Below are 17,568 nucleotides of genomic sequence, written 5' to 3'. Positions count from 1 at the left end.
TGTGTTAGAACTGCAGTAAAAACTCTTAAGGGACCCTGAGGGAAGTTAGAAGGCCCTCATCACTGTCAGCTGTCTTCATTCAACAGAGGCATTAGGATTCACACAGTGTCCCAGATATCAATGGGAGAGTAGCAGCTAGGGCACAGCGTGGACCTAGACTAGCTAACTCTCTGTACATGTAGCTACAATGTGACAAGGAGATTGCACTGCAGAGAGGAGAAAAATGGGAGGGAAAGGACTGAGAGCTGCAGGAAGGGAAGGAGCTCCATTTATGCTAATGACGCCACTGCAGCACATACAGTGTCATAAATCTTATGTTACAGTAACACATGGCGGCAGTGGAGTTCAGTGCTTTGTGAGTGTGAGGCTCTAATGTGTAGAAACAAGGAGCAACTGCTAAGAAAGAACAATGTTGTTTGAGTGATGAACAAATGGACGACATATTTAATTTGTACACACAGGCTTATATGAAACATAGTGCTTGCCAGGCATGAGATAAAATTGATATGCCAGGAGGAAAACATACAGGGTTATAGGAGTGAGGTCATATTTACTGTAAGATAATATACTTTCACAGAAATAAAAATAACAGTAAGTAAATAATGGATGCATCAGGGAAGCAACAGTAAACAACCACTCAACAACATTACCCCAAAAACTTTCTATATTGCAAAAACTTTAAACATTAAGTTAAGTATCATTAAAAAGCCAGAGATCTAGGCTCAAATTAAAATTCATATTCTGGACATACGTTACTAATGAACAACCCAGCCCCATATTCTGTATGATAACATAAATTAATCATGTCATCACTTTCTGGACTACAAAATCTACATTTTAATAATTTATTTGTTGTGAGAAACTGCCAAGAGTGGGGAGGATGGACTTCTGGGAATCACAGTTGTTTGACAGGCTAGTTTTAATAACAGGGCAGAGAAACGCAGACAGGGAAGATGAAAGAGTGTTTGCTAAAAATGTCTAAAGAGAGACGAGAGGAGCCGAGGGATGACCGCCTTGTTATCACTCTACTGTGAGGAAGAAAGAGAGTGAAGGATGGAAGGGAAAGAAAATGGCATTGAGTACATATACAGGAGATAATAGGGAGAGATGTCAAAAATACACACTTTGCTTGCTCAGTGTTGTGCATGTGTGTGTTAGACATTCCACCAGGGTCAGATGCTGTAATTCACCATGACCCACAGACCATACAGAGGTCAGGGGTCAGTCAAGTGTTGACATTTGATGAAAAGATCTCATGTTCTTTCACTTCCTCTTGATTTACTTCTTCAATTCCTAGGCCTATTTTTATCCCGCCTCTCATTTTCTTTATTTCCTTTTGTGTTTTTTGCCATCTTCATCCCTATCCAGTATTCCTCGCTGTCTAAATATTTTGTTCCATTAGCTCAGCAGCTCTCAAGTGAAACATAAGTTTTACAAACCGAATCTCATGTTCTGAGTTTGTAAGAGGGATGTAGCCCAAGAGAAAATCCTCCTCTGTTTCTGCGCCAACACAAACAGCAAGCCAGACAAGCAAATGTACAAGAATGTGTGAGTAAACAAAGCGCTGTGCTTTTAGGCAGCACTCAGGATTTAAGAGTCCTGTTAAGTGGTGTATGGAGAAAATATACACTCACACACATACCACATTAAATCAAGTGACTTGCTGGCACATGCATAGAGGACCTAAATCTTAACTCAGTTACTCAAGAATTTGGAAAAAAAGAGTTTTTTAAAACATGATCGGCAGAATATGAATACTGGATTATGTTTTAACAAAGTATTAGACGAAATCAGTTATGCAATCATAGGGGAATGCTTAGCCACTGCCTGCTCCTTTTCATACTTCATTGAAATACATTATTCAATCTTTAACATTATATAATCACTTAAAGTCAATAAATTATATGGTAGGAATTAGTGTGCATGTTTATAGGGAGATTTTGTCAACTTTCTTGTAGAGCGATGTGAACTGAAAAAATAAATCTTACTGGTCCTACTATGCAAATATTAAGTGATCAACATTATGAAAATTAACAAAATAAACCCTTGAACAATGAAGTTATTCGGTTTTTATTCCAAGGAATTCCAAAGAGTGGTTGGACCATATCTCAACAACTATTTTTGGATGTTTTTCCATGACATTTTCTCCAAACATTTATGGTCCCCAGGGGATGAAGGCTACTGACTTTGGTGATCCCTTGTCTTTCTTTTAGCAGCACTATGAGGTTGACAGTTGTGGTTTTAGTTAAATACCTCTATGGCTATTGAATGGATTGCCATAAAATCTGGTAAATCTATCCATGTTCCTTACAGGATGAATTTGATTAACTCTGCCATTCCCATAACTTCTCATTTTGAGCCATCATCAGGTCAAAAACTTGTCTAATTCATTGGGTTATGACCTGCAAAACTAATGACATTCCCATGAGACTCAGATGCACTTTGTGTTGAGTGCTATTTAGCACATGTTAGCATGTTAACACAGCAAACTAAGACAGTGAACATGGTAGAAGTTACAACTTGCAAACATCAGCATGTTTACATTAACATTTAGCAAAGTACAGCCTCAGGGTGCTGCTAGCAAGTCTGTAGACTCTTAGTCTTAGTTGCATATTAAAGGTAAGAAAACTGGCATTATCAGGTGAGTATTTATGCATCCATGTGCTGATTATTTTTAGCTGTGTTAGTCACACATTTCTGACCACGTTCACTTCCTGTGGAAACGTCATATTTTGTGCACATTTTTCAGTCACTGGCACAAATTTGCCAGACATAATGGAATATAATAAAAGCTTAATCATCACTTACAAATCAGCTACAAGACCTAATTTGGTCTCTTATGTGATAATAATAGTCATCTAATATTAAACCTATACAGTCAAGACAGTTTGTGTGAATCTAAAAAAATAACCCATGAAAATATAGATCACAGAACAAACAATCTAAATTTATATATCCTTCAGTATCTGACATACAGTTGTTTTTTATTTCTTATAAGTAGGGTTTGGTCAGTAGCTGGTTTAAAACATGCATATAAACAGAGCTACAGAGAGGCAGTTAAAGCAGTGATGTGTGTGCCATCTGTACACATCCTTCTTTCTTTGCTAGCCTCTTCCTCCCCCATTTCTCATTTTATTGTCTGTCTCACTCTCACCCTTTTTTCTCTTTCACACACATCTTTTGGTGTCATTCACAATATGTTTTGGTTCAGAGTGATCAGTCAGGCCGCAGCTCTGTGTTTTACACAGAGGCAGCTGGACAGACAGAGATGGACAATTTAAGCATAATTAAGGAGTCCTCTGTCCAGTCTGTGCCTAGAGCAGCGCGTGTGCTTGAGTGTGTGTAAGAGAAAGAGAGAGAGAGAAAGGCTGGGGTTGGGGGGGGGGGGGGGGGGGGGGGGGGGGGGGGGGGGGGGGGGGGGGACTAGCTTCATGGGGGTCTCGTTAGCTGATGCAGGCCAGATAATCGGATTTAGCCAAAGAGAGGGAAAGTGTGTGATGGGGTGCGTGACCGGGTACAAAGACAGATGGGAACGAGACGGTCAGGCTGTGACCTGCGCGCGCACACACACACACACACACACACACACACACACACTTACAGTATATATATAATGCATGTGATATTTATGAGCAACTGAACCACCCCAGGAAGCTTGGGTTAAGTACACTGTGAGTAGAAAAACAGAAGATCTAAGTCTGCAGTCAAAGCAGCATGACAGAGTGGAGAGAGTCATGTCTGTCCCACATCCACTGAAAAGTTAATGTGAAACCATCTTTAATACCCTCTCTGTGTCTTTCTCTTTCTGCCTTTTCTTTGACTCTTCTTTTGCCCACATCTCTTTCTCTTTCACCCTCTCCCTCTGTTTCACACACACACACACACACACACACACAAACACACCGACACACACACACAATTGCGTGCCCCTCATTATGAAAAGAACCAGCTGGATCCCCTCTCTCCTGTCCTCTTTTCCTCTCTTGTTCTCCTCTCACCTACTGTTGTATTCTGGACATCAAACCAGGAGCCTCTTTCTCTCTTCAGACTCTCCTCTTTTCATCCCTCATTCTCAAAGAGCATTCTTTAATACCCAGTCTACGAACTCGCTTGTGTGTCTTGTCTGCGCATGTGTGTGAGGATAAAGAAAAAGAGAATTCAAGATAGCAAAAGAAAGGCATAAAAAAATAAGGGGGGGGGGGGACTATAAGGAAAACGAGACAGTGTGTGTGGGTGTGTGGAAACCCAACCTTACCTATATGAGTGTCATGAACACGATAGTACCTGCTTGTTTCCTTGCTAACCCAAACACCACTCCTAAGAAGGGAAAACGATGTTCCGGGTAACTCAGCTTTATTTAACTTTACTGTATTGCACTGTACCTGGGTGATGCTGCTAGGGGTGCAAAAGAAGTGTGTGAGATTACTGTCAGCGTCTCACAAAGAAAGAGCAAAACTATCTGCACCAACGGAAGAATTGATCTATGAGATGAATGTAAAGCTTTAAAGTATGAAAGGAGTGCAACGCGGTACCTGAATAAAGAGGAATGTCAGAGGGTGTGTGTGTGTGTACGGGTGGGCATGTGTTTGCGTGTGTGTTCCAAAACATCCTTGGCCTCTAACAGGATTAGTGTGTTTCACTGTTGGCAAAGCAAACAGTGTCCTGCTACACAAGACGCAGCCTCAATGTCACGAGAACTGAGTCACCTTCAGCACGCGGTCATTACACAACAACATGTAATAACAACTTCTGCAGTTTTATTCATTACTTTTCACTGGTCAGCACCTCTTCTTATATGCTCTGAAGTATTTCTCTCTTTATAGTTGCCATCTCTGTTTTAATCAACACTGCTGACATCTCAAGCTGAACTTATACTTAATCATTGCAGTGTAGTTACAGAGGCTACTACATAGTCTCTGCGGCTAGATTATAACCTCCTTGGAAAATGTAACTTCACATGAAGGATACAGCCTCAATGGAGATACCATGTGGCGACGGCAAGAACTGTGACTTGTGACTTGGCATGATTTTTGTTATTAGCGCTAAATCTTCTGATTATTTTCTCAGCTAATGAATTAAATGTTTAGTCTATAAAGCGTCAGAAAATAGTAAAAAAAAAAAATGCCCATCACAATTTCTTAAAGTCTGGTAGGGTGTCATCAGATTGCTTGTGTTGTCTAACCAACACTCCAAACCCTAAGGATATTAACATATAAGACAAATTAAAGCAGCAAACGCTGACATTTCTTTTTAGATGATCAAAATTGTTGCAGGTTATTTTTTTTTCAACCACTCATTTCAGCTCTACTTACGTTATGTCCTAGTTATGTCCAGTCTCAGTGGAGACTGTTGACAGTGAGGACAAAATCATCATATCTTGCAAAACAAAACAGGCTCCTTCTCATTCTCTTTCACAAACTAAATGAAAGAATGTACACACAGTTACTTTGGGGTGCGTAAAAACATCACATAGCAATAAATCTATTCTACACCAGATGCGTGCGTAAACGTGACACACAAGTATGGCTTCACTCCTACCTAAGTTGTGGTGGTTACTATCACCACAGTCACAATATGACTGACTCACAGGAACAATCATCATTGTGAGCCAGAGCCCGGTGTATGTGAATGCAATTGTGATCGGGGCGTGATAAAGGCCTGTTAATGTCACAGACGGGATCTGACTCAAATCTCTTGTTTACAGGCCTTTCGCATCCTCTCAGCACTCACATTAGTCTGCCTGCCCGGCTAGATGGGAACAGTTTACACTCCTCAGGAAACTCAGTTTGTTTAGTGAGTGTCATTTTAGCGGACAAACTCGATCCATCTCAGAGATTTACCCAAGAGGGCCAGCTGTAAGGAGTAAAAATAAACAGATAGAGGCTCTTCAGCAGATGCTCTCTTGAAGGAAAGTGATTAAAACTACTGTGGATTGTTGTCATATGCAAATAATACAGTTGTGGTTGGACACTGAAGAGACAAAAAAGGTGCAAGATCTTTGCAACAATGTTGACAAAGAGTGTGTGTGTGTGTGTGTGTGTGGTGGGGGGGTGGTGGTGAGGGGGTGAGGGGTAGGCTAGGTCAGACTGCTAGTGTCAGGGTGGGTCCATGTAAGGCCTGGAGTCCGTCAACGCCTGACTGATGAGAAAAGAACAGGTGCAGTGCAGGAACAGCAGCTGCAGCAAAACACACACACACACACATGCACACCCACTCACCAACAATGAATGCCACATACTGAGGGCAAGAGTAAGAGGGTGAGAGACAGGCACAGTCAGACACGCAGGACCGCAGAGGCTGATAGACAGGGAGAAAGAGGAAGTTTCCCAGTTTGTAGAAGTAAAACTTTTTGCAACCAAGGAAACAAGATAAAAACATTCACATACAGTGAAAACCAGACAGAAATAGATCCAGTATATACTTACTACTGATATACCCTACCTTACTCCTTGCCTTCTAGTGGCACACATATCCATACCAGACTAAGTGCTGCGATCTCTGTTGGTGTTGACATTTGAGAAGGAAGCACTGATAGGTATCTAATGCTAATTAGAATCCCACTGTCATTTACTATATTCATAAAGTAGGATAATGGAGAGAAACAGAAAGGGCTAGGGACCGAAAGAGAATGCAAGAAGGATAGTAGAATATTATATGCCAAAAAGAACAATTTATTTCCATACATACATTGATACTGAAAAGTAACCACGTCCTGTTGGAAAGGACATGAACAATGCAAGCCCCATTCCCACCACATTATGTGTCACTGCGAACATTGCTTGCAGTCTAACAAAATATGTAATATCCTGTTGGATGGAAAGTCACGTCTTGTGCAGTGCATGTGTTGCTTGTGTGCACAGGTCACTTGTGTGCACAGATATTAATACATCAGCCATGAACAATTTTAATCCTGACGAAGCAAATCATACCAATCACCATGTACTGACTCAACACTAAAAATGATTCAGTAATGAGTTTATTCTTCCCAATATGTTCAAACCAGCGTGAATAATCATAATGGATTTCTGGTTGACCTTTCCACAGACAAGGGTGGTTATGCATGCACAGTGACTTCTGTTTGCTCTTTCTATGCTCCTTTTGTGTTTGCTACTGTGTCTTGATTTGCTTATGATGTTCCACGAGAAGGAGATTTCCCCAAAGTGGAACTGACAAAGTATTTCAAGTGCTTTCATACTAGTGAAGCAAGTCTCAAGCAATGGCAGCCTTAGATATGTTTCACCCGTTTCAAATGAAATGCGCCCTGCCCACTTTAAAAATAAACTAGGCCTACTTATTTCACTCAGTGTGTAAAGACATGGACATGGGAAGAAGGGGTTCTGTAACTACACTGCAGAGTGGAGTCTCTTCTAACAGTGACGGACAGACAGATCCGCCTTATCCGCCTCCTCTATCAAACGTCTGCATCCTCATTGCGCTGCATTATTATAAACTAAGATGAACTTCTGGGAGACTGCCCTTACAAAAAACACTATAGTAATACTATAAAGAATTACTAAAATACCACAAAAAAATAGTAATATTTTATAATTAAAAATACTATAATAATACTATTGAGTTTGCTATGGAGACCTTAAGTTATAGTGAAGTTTTAGTTATACTATAGTGTTTATATAGTAATTCTGATTCAGGAGGATTGTCCTGTTATTGCTTCACCAAAGACAGAATCTTAAGTTGAGGCAAACTCTCAAGAGTTTCCTGAAAAACTTTCTTTACGGATTTTCTTTTTTGCCCAATAACACATGGATGGCAGCGCTTTAAAGTACCAATTACAGCAATCAGGGAATCAGCCTCAGTCTTGTAAATCTCATCTGACCCTTCCAGTCAAAAGCTCCTGCAGTCATAACTCCCCAAGTCGATAGCGAAGGCCTGTTGTGCTTCAAAGATGATATCTGGGCCTCTAATTGGAGTCAAAACAATAATATCTTTGGTGCTCATATTTCATTGCTCGGTGAAACACGGCGCCCTCGTTTTTTTTATGGATTGCTTGCGTGGTTTATGAGGGTTATGTGTGATATCTGTATGTGTTGGTAAAGGGCGGAGGTAAGTAACGATGAGATAGACCCATCCTGGATGTTAAGGTGCCCCATGCTAAGCCATTGTCCTGCAATTACAAGATATTTCTTCCTGTCTGGGCTTGTCCCGATGTACCACCTGAGTAGAAGTAAAATCCACACCTGGGACCCTGCAGCAACACACACACCCACACATTCAGGATGCAGCTGGCTGTGGAGGTCATATAAGTCTAGAGGAGGAGTGTTTCGTCACTCAACCACCAGTTTCGTAGGTCTTTTCTAGATGTAAGAGAGGAGAGACTATAACGGGAAAATTGATTTTATTATTTGTTAGATAAGAATCCTGTAACCTTTCTTTTCTGTTCTCAGTCCTCTGAAGTTTTTGGGTTGGCTCCATTGGTCTCTTCTGTCAGGCTGTAGTTTTATAAATCTTGCTTGATATCCCTCTTCATGTGTGAAATGCGCTTTGAGAGAAGTTGATGTGATTAGCACTTAAAACACGTTTAACTTGGATGGTTTAATTTGGATTCATAAGTTGATCTTCGTTTTAAATGATTAAGGAGAGACAGAGGACGGCGTCAGAGGTAGGGAACAAGGACACGAGTTTAGCAGAGGGCTGATCTTTCCAGAGACTTGACTTTGACGTAATGCAGCTGAGTCAAACATAAGGCTATTAGCAATTAGCTTGGGTACACATCAGTCTTCTCCACTGCCATAAACTCAACAATATCAGCATCTGTGCATCCTACTCAATGCAATAAAACACAGAGCCCAAAGTCATACCAAAGATCAATGACTTGGCAAATGAGGTCTGCCAGCTAAGCAGCGGGTTTGTGGATTTCTTTATATATGAAAGTGTCTGCTGTATTAGAGTGGAGGGCAGAGAGGTAACATCACAGTGTGTCCAGTTGCAACAGATAAATCACAGCTTTACTGGTGTGTGTGTGTTTTGTCATCTCACGGCAGTTTAGGGGCTCAGGACAAACAGTGTGAAGTGGGCTACAAGGTCAGCCCCTCACACACTCTTTTGTCTAGCAGGAGATTCCCCCACGCTGATCCTGTTGTCTGGGCTACGGGGTGAGAAGTCAACCCCATTCAAACAGGAGAGTTTTAGAGCTGTGTGGTCAGTGAGTCTGTTTGTGTGTGTGCTGGGGTTCTGGGATGGGAGTGGGTGTGTTTGTCCTCTGCGAATTCGAGCCAGTGAGTCAGGAGAGGAAAACGAGGACAAGGATAGATGGGAGGAACATGGAGAAGAAAAACAAAAAGGAAATAACGGAGACGAGGGCACGAGCAGAATATGAATTTGTGGAGCTGACATTGCAGTCTTCCGCCCCATTCTGCAGAAAGCGATGGTTAAAAAAATAATAAAACAAAGCCAAGACGTCTTGTAAAGACATTATAAATAGAGCTATGAATACACGAGTCTTGTGAATTTTAGTGCTGTGTAAGTGCTTTTGCAAAAGTAGCTATGATATATCATCTCACTGATAAACCAAGCATTCTCTGAGTGTCCTTCCCCATTAGCGTTAGCTTAGTAAAATTGAAATCATCTCTCACACAGAATATCTGGGCCATTTATTAAGCTAATGTCTTTTAGCTGACACAATCTGGTGCCATTTTCTGTGACTCCATTAACAGTGAGTTAGCACGACAATAGCCAGTGTCTTGCTCCTATTAGAGCTCACATTTGGGTGTTAATACAGTGGAGGAAACAAACCAAAAAAAAGGCCATAGCGGTGAATGACATGCATGATCGGATAAAAATATCAAGAGGAATTTCATTACTTTTCGAATCAAAGGACACAAACCAGAGAGGGTCCACCAATTACCCCACTATGTCTCCTCCTGGCTGCCTTTCATTTTCACAGGGAACTCAATTTGGTGAAAGAGAGAAGGGAGGGAGAGAGAGAGAGAGAGAAAGAGAGAGAGAGTGTGTGTGTGTGTCGTAATCGACAGAGAGAAACCAATCATGTCACTTAAGGGGCAGAGATGAGAAAAGGTGTTAATATTTAATGTTTTGGGGGTCCTGAATCTGGGACTCCTTTCCCTCTTCCTTCCATCCCTCTCACCTCAGGCACTCCAATTAACACACCCTGTCCTTTTCTTCCCCCTCTCTCCAAGTCTTTCTTGCTATTCCCTCCTTCGTTGAAACACAGCCCCTGGCGAAAAATAAAATTTAAAAACGGGAGAAGGGAAGAGGCAGGAATGGAGGGATAGGCAGTAAAAAAAAGAGGAGAGTTTGACTGGGACAGTCTTAAAAGTTTGGATGAGAGCAAGAGGAGAAGCCTAGAGGGTCGCAAAGAAGAGAACAAGCAGACATAGGAGAACACTGGTGCAAATGCAGGCATGAACATCAACCCAGAGAAATGAAAAGGTTCAAAGACACTCTGGTTGATGTAGGATTTAAGATTCGAGCAGAAGCGAGGGAAGGAGAGGGTTCCCTGCATGTTTTTTTCCAATTCCCCTCTGCCTCTGCTTCTTTATCAAGGTAAATGAATTGCTTTAATTGGCCAGAATGCAATTTTTGGCAGAGGCAATCTGCTTGCATATGTTGCCGCTAATGTTGTTGGTGTCCATAATGGAGTCTTCTAATGAGGTGCATTCAGTGATGAGATGGGTATTATAAATTCCTCTCAGGACCCCATAAGGGCAGGAGCAGCCCTGGCAGCATATCATTCGCTCTGCAGAGAAGGTGATTGGCTGTAATCTGCCATCCCAGGGGCTGTACACCTCCAAACACTGCATCCTACATTTTCTATAATGCGTCTTTTGTTAGACTGTCCCATGCACCCAGAGACTTTCTATACTTGTGGTGTCCACACCAAGGCAAGATAACCCTGATGACATCATTGGGGTTATTTTCTCAGAAATGACGGAAACACATACCATATACTGATGAAAGATTGCAGCATCTTCTGGTATGTTGACACGCTGTGTTGACCTGTTTATGTTTTAGTACAATTGTTTACATTTGCACTGGACATGTAATGTCTTGTAAAGTCATAAAATAACCTGATTATATATATATATATATATATATATATAGTCAGTATATATATAGTCAGTGAAGAAATTTATTTGAAAAAGCTCTAGACATCACTGTGCTGAAGAATTTTCAAATGCATATCATTCATTAGTTTTCTTGGCTGTGGTAATAAGGCACTTATCTAATCTGAGCATGTAAGGTTATTTACATCAGTATTTATTACTATCCATTTTATAGAGCAGTGTTTCCTCAAGGATTAAAAAAAATCCTCATTGCCCTCACTTTTCAGTGTGTAAAGGCATAACATGGGTACAAAGATAGATAAGAGAGAAAGAACAAATAAGCTTGCTTTGGAGGAAGGATGTCCTCAAGATTCATTGTCCTTCACATTTACAAAAAAAACTCACGTGGCTCCAGGTTGTTTGGTGGCCACAAAGCAGAGTAGAACAGAGTTACTGCTGTTTGTGGATTTCAAGTAGATGTTCCATGACTCGAGGAAATCAGAAATACTTAAAACGTGACTTGGGCCAAATTAATGACCTGAGACTTGCAGGTGTTGCAGGACAATCCGCACTACTCACATAATCTTATCCTTTCAAAACGAAAACTTATGATGCCTCTGTCATTTGCAGTCAGGACAGATTATCAGAGAGAGGAGAGAGATATTGAGGAGAAAAGCTGACTCAGAGTACAAATAAGGGGGGAGACATTAAGACTAAAGCTAATCTCGCTAAAAGGGTTAGGACAAAGTGCTGCCGCCTGTGCCGTCTCGCTTGCTTCCCCTCTTCCTCTATACCTGAATCAATTCATTCGGCAAGTCATTTCCTAGCATACAGGACAGATAAATACTCTGCGTAAGGCAGCACTGATGCCCATTTACTGTAATAAAGAAACCACCAGAGCGTGTCCATTACAGTGTTTGTATGTGTGTGCGTCTTTAAGAATTTGATAGCTCACAGTGTGTTTGATTAAGATAAAAAAAACAGACCCAGACACTTTTGTTCCAGAGAGGAAATAAGATTTGAGATAAGGTGTAAGGTGAGGAAAAGGTGAAAGCAGGCCAACATGTCTCTTTGCGAGTCTCAAATGTCTGCTCTAGACCGTACCTACCAAACACACACACACACACACACACACACACACACAGGCTGTCCGGCCAACGCATGTGTATTTTAATACTGATGAGTGTAGGGATGAATGTCACAAGTTCTATTTACAGAAGTCTATTTACAGTATGATTACTGTTACATATTCACAAACGGAGCAAAACACACGCACAGACACACCTGCCTGCCCTTCATATCTCAACAGCTCAATTCCTCAAACGCACAGCCTCCCCCTGCCACTCTTTTTTCCCCCAGCAGTCACCTCATGCTGAATTGTAGCAACCAGGTGTTTTGTTGGCCTAACAAAGGGTCTGTTCCTGGGAGGACAGGTTATACACACACTGCACAAGCTGAGGTAAACAAAGATAGGAAGCAGAGGGTCTATGGGTAAATAACACCAAGATGCCACTGCAGCTTGTTTCCTGATCTTGCTCCTTTGGAGGACATTACTATATGATACTCACACTTATAGCCGACTAAATTGGAAAACACGTAAATTACTCTTTTTAAAAGGAAATTGGCATTTTCAGACTTAGCCTGCTTACTGTGGATTGTCTAACTTTCCCCACCTTTGACTTTATTGGATGCATTAATTAAAATGGTGACAATGTTGTTGTTTGCATATATTTTCGTTTCCCTCTTTTTTTACTCCCCAAAACAAAACCACTCTGCATTTTCTCTCTAATGTGTCCGCTTCCACTTTTTCTCCTGCTCTCTCTTGTCTCTCATTCTCTCTCAGTAGGAGTGGTGAGTAGCACTCTGCCCATCCCATTTAGAAGCAGCCCTCCCTTCACTTCTAATGAGCCTTCATTTTGGCAGAAGTGGGAGAAAAGCCAGTGAGAGGAACATCGTTTCCACTACTTCAGCTGACAGCAGTTACCTCTTGAAGCCCTCTTCTAATATCCACACGGGACTATACAAGAGGGCTGGAATAGGGAGAAAATGGTGGAACAAATGGATATCCACTTTCACTATTAGCCTCCATTATCCGCAAGCATCATTTCATAACTAGTGACTAACAAGGCTTCTGTGTATGTGCCAATGCCCCTGTTGTATGTTCGAATGTGTGCCTAGGCTGAGCTAGAATACACAAATCTGGCGTGGGCAGCTCAGAAACCACAGAGAATTGGCCTTCTTTGTGCCCAAGCTGAAATACGAGAGTGCTTTCTGAATAAAGGGGGTCTTATAAGGGGGCAAGGGCGCTTCTTAGGGGGCCAGTCAGCCGGGCGTGACGAGCCGGTACCGCTGTAATGAGATAACAGGCCACTGGAGTATGCTTTGATTTGTTCCTCCTTTCTTTCCTTTCTCTACATCCCTTATCCCTTTGCTGTTTTCTTATCCATCCATGGCTTTTTTTAAATAAAAAAAAAAGCAGGCCATCGTGCTCAGCAGGCTGGTAAAGCCCGTGTGTAAGGGACAGATAGAGGGATAGAGAGGAAGGGGTAAACACATTGGCAGGGAGATAGGGAAAAGGAGAAAGAAAATGGCACTAGAGTGTGGAAAAGAAAGCCTGAAAAGGAACGTGCCTCCTTGTGTTCCTGAAAACATATTCAAGTGCATGTTAACTGGAAATCATGAATACAAGCAAGGCCACAGGGAAACATGGCGCACATAAGAGATGTGAGTAATCAAGAGATGGAGAGACGAGGTGTACACAGTGCGGGTCACTGCCTCCAGACAGGCTGGATAAAACCCACCTCCACTCCTCCAACATCACAGAATTACCCTTACACCTGCCCCCCTTCTTTCCCTCCCTCTAACCCCTCCTGTCTTGGACAAACAGTCTTATACAGTGTTGACAGTGGTAACACTCAGTGGGAGGTTGATACGGGAAACCCCAGCTAAAAGGTGAACTTATTCATTGTGTGCTAAGAATATATGACTTTTAGCAATGGCATTCTACCGCAAACAAAAGCCTCACCAAGTGTTTTTTTGCTTCCTTCGTTAAACTGCGCAAATTCATTGCCACCAGTGACCTCCATATTTCAGCTAAACCACAAGATTCCAACTTATCTTTCCCACCTCTTCATGCAACAACAATGATTCATTCATTAAAAAAACAACAACACATAAATCAGTGTTTTCTTATCGTATTTGAGTAGATTTAAAGTTGTGATGGTGCGTCAGCCAAAGCCTTGATTTCATCTGAACAACATGAGCTGTCCTCCTGCCTGGGCTATCAACACTCGCTGTCCCAAAACAACGTATAAGCCGGAGATTTAGAACGATCTGTCTAGCCCTAAATCTGTAGTCTGCCTGTCATACCTCACACACAGCAGACTGTTACACACGTACACACACACACACACACACACACACACACACACACACACACACACACACACACACACACACACAGAAACACACACTCACTACCTTTTGATGCCCCACCTCCCACCCTTGTTCCTTCTCCCCCTTCCTAACACTCTCCCCCACTTTCTGTCTTTTTGCCTATTATGGCGGATTAACTTATAATGCTTGGATGAACTTCAGTAAGTGGGGGGTACAAAGTCACACATCAATACACACACAATCGCTGGCTGGCAGGCAGATACGGTCACAAGCCCACTGGCACAGACACTTGGAGCCTTCTGGAGTACAGTGAGACACATGCAGACACCCTTATACGCCCACACACACACACACACACAAGTTTACATACAGGAACCAGACTCCCATGCTGCAACGGAGTGAAAGGTGCAGAATCCAAACCAAAGCCCCTAATAATCCCCCTGATCCCTCAGAGATAGAATAATTCAGAGTTAATTACTATTCTCCTGCATTCCTCTCTTTCTTCGCCTTGATTTCTAAATCCACTAAACTCCCTCTTTCCCTCAGCCAGGCAAACATCTGAATATACTGTCTACTGTAGATCCTTCTTTGTCTCCTCTTCCACATTTGTATTTGTTTTTCTCCCCCCGCTGCTCCTCCAGTGCCTTGGCAGACTCTTCTACACTTTGTCTTGACAGAGTAAAATGAGAGGTAAATATGGTTATGAGCTCTCTCTCCCTCTCAATATTTCTCTCTCTAACACACACACACACACACACACACACACACACACACACACACACACACACGTACAGGCATTGGCAGCAGCTGACACAGAGTCTGGCATTGAGGTTGTGTCTTTCTGGTTGGAGTTTGGAACCACAGTGAGTTTAATTAGAGTGGAGAGGGACCACATGGCTGGCTGGCTGACTGGCTGGCTTGCTGACTGGCTTGTGCAGAGAAGCTAGAGAGAACCATTAACAACCACATTGTAAGATGCTAGCTGTAAGGCAATTTCACAGACAAATACACACACCAGTGTGCACACATTGCTAACTGCAATATATTTATAGATATTGATACAGTAGCTACACACTGATTTGTATGCAGACGGCTTCCTCAAATATCTTTTTGTGTCAAACTGATGCCAACAGTGTTCTCATGCAGGCAACTCATTATAAAAAGATAAAATGCCTTTGTGGTATACAGTTAAAAGTATCCTACATCATTTTCCATGTCACACTACATTATCTTTTGTGTCTCGTGGTATTTTCTTGCATGTGTTGCATATTTTACACAGGGGAAAGAAAAAGAAAATGCATTCCCACATAGTAGTTTCTATTTTCTGCACCAACACTTCAAGACAGGCCGGCAGATAAGCTGGAGACGAGGAGATAGTGAGGGGCTGACTCTTGCCCATACAAGGGTAGGGCAAGGAGACGGAAGAAAGCTGTGTATGCGCACACATGCATATTTACACACCCAGTGAGCATATTTCAAATATCATTCAGCATATGGACAAAGCAAGCACACATGTCAGTGGCACGCAGATCACGTACTGTACTATGCACACATATTTTAACGTTAACTCAGAGGGAATATGAGCTCGCACACAAATACGCATTGGAGTTAGCCAACTCCCATCTGTTTTAACCTTCCAGCATTCCTCGCTAATCTGCACCATAATGGCACACCTGTCTTCTCCCATTCTCTATTACCTTCACATAAATACAGCGGTGGTTTGATGGGACAGCAGAGAAGGGGGCGCGCTAAACATATTCATGAACAAACAGCAGATCCATCCTGTCATTTAATTCTCTCTTTCTTTATGCATCCCTCCATCTATCTTCCACACCCCCTCTCTTGATCCGTTTCCATGGGGAACTGTCTTGTTTTTTTTTAAAGAAGTGGAGTAGAGGTTTGTATATGCTTTAGGGGGGGGCCTGTATGTTACCACGGTAACAGACATAGAGGTTATTGTCATAGCTAGACAGGCATTATTGGTAAAAGTGGGAAGGACAGGAATGAAAGGGTTTTTTTTCGGGGGCAGGGGTAGGTCAGAGATTGGAACAGTGCAGGCCAGGGGGTGAATAACTAAAGGAGTGGGCAGGCGGGGTAGATAGGTAGGTCACATTATTATTGATTGCCTGACATTATGTGGACAGCGGGGGAGTCCACAGAGACAGGCGAATAAATTGTAGCTTGACATCAAAGTCAGGCTGCTGACATTGAGCCTGCAGGGCACAGAAGATGCCCAAGGCTGGATTAGAGTTGGTAAAATCCACATAGGCACGCACAGACGCAAACACAAAAATAAACAATGAGAACACTGTTCACGAGTTACCTGATAAAATGAAGGTTGTAAAGACAGAGCTTGAAAATGACAGAATGAAACTGGAGGAAATGCCAGCCATGAATAATTTCAATTCCAAGCTTGGATTTTTTTTCATAACACTACTTTTCATAAATTGGACATTTTTCTGACTAAGACACCAAAAATGTCTAACTCATTTACACACCAAGGCCCACCAGAGACTTTCAGAAGGTGCATTATTCCAGTCCTCATAAAAATCCAATCTGCTACCCAGTACATTTTTCACATTTCATTAATGCTTCATTAAATCATTATTCATAGCTTGGATGGTGGTGTGACTAGAAAAGAAATAGGAGACAACAGATGAAATAATTAACGAAATTAAGCTCAAATTTAAATATTCAACATTCATTCTAATTTTGACTGATTCCAGAGACAGTCGTCTGGTGACTCTGCAGAGCAAAACAGAAAATGTAACTGACAGTAGATCAAAGCCATGTGACAAGATAACTGCATGACTGTCCAACATGATATACCTATTGTCCTGTTAGGGCCACACCTGGCATAGGCCTTCCATCTGTGCATCAGACCTGACACAGAGGGCACCATTCGTCATTGTCTGCTAAGTGATTGAAACCCCCCCCCCCCCCCCCCCCCCCCCCCCATCTCTTATCAGCTCAGCTAACTGGAGCCTGGTGATAATATCTGGAATGTGTGAAACCTGAGAAAGACAAAACAACACGTGCCTCAACCTGCACAGACCTACAACTCCTAGAGATGGAAGATAGAGACACCACGTGGCTGAGGGAGATGTACGGAAGGGGGAGGAGGGTGTGTGTGTGTGGGGGGGGGGGGGGG

The 17,568-nt window shown here is 42.2% G+C and overlaps 1 protein-coding gene across 2 annotated transcripts in view; it reads right to left on the bottom strand.

The window, feature by feature from the left end:
• Positions 1-17,568, bottom strand: part of bcam (basal cell adhesion molecule (Lutheran blood group)) — a 52,725-nt gene that overhangs the window by 20,306 nt on the left and 14,851 nt on the right. The window lies entirely within an intron of this gene.

The sequence above is a fragment of the Micropterus dolomieu genome, linkage group LG03 (assembly GCF_021292245.1).
Source record: "Micropterus dolomieu isolate WLL.071019.BEF.003 ecotype Adirondacks linkage group LG03, ASM2129224v1, whole genome shotgun sequence".
In the NCBI taxonomy this organism is placed as follows: domain Eukaryota; kingdom Metazoa; phylum Chordata; class Actinopteri; order Centrarchiformes; family Centrarchidae; genus Micropterus; species Micropterus dolomieu.
The sequence above is the reverse complement of the archived record's forward strand: the minus strand, read 5'-3'. Positions and strand labels throughout refer to the sequence as shown.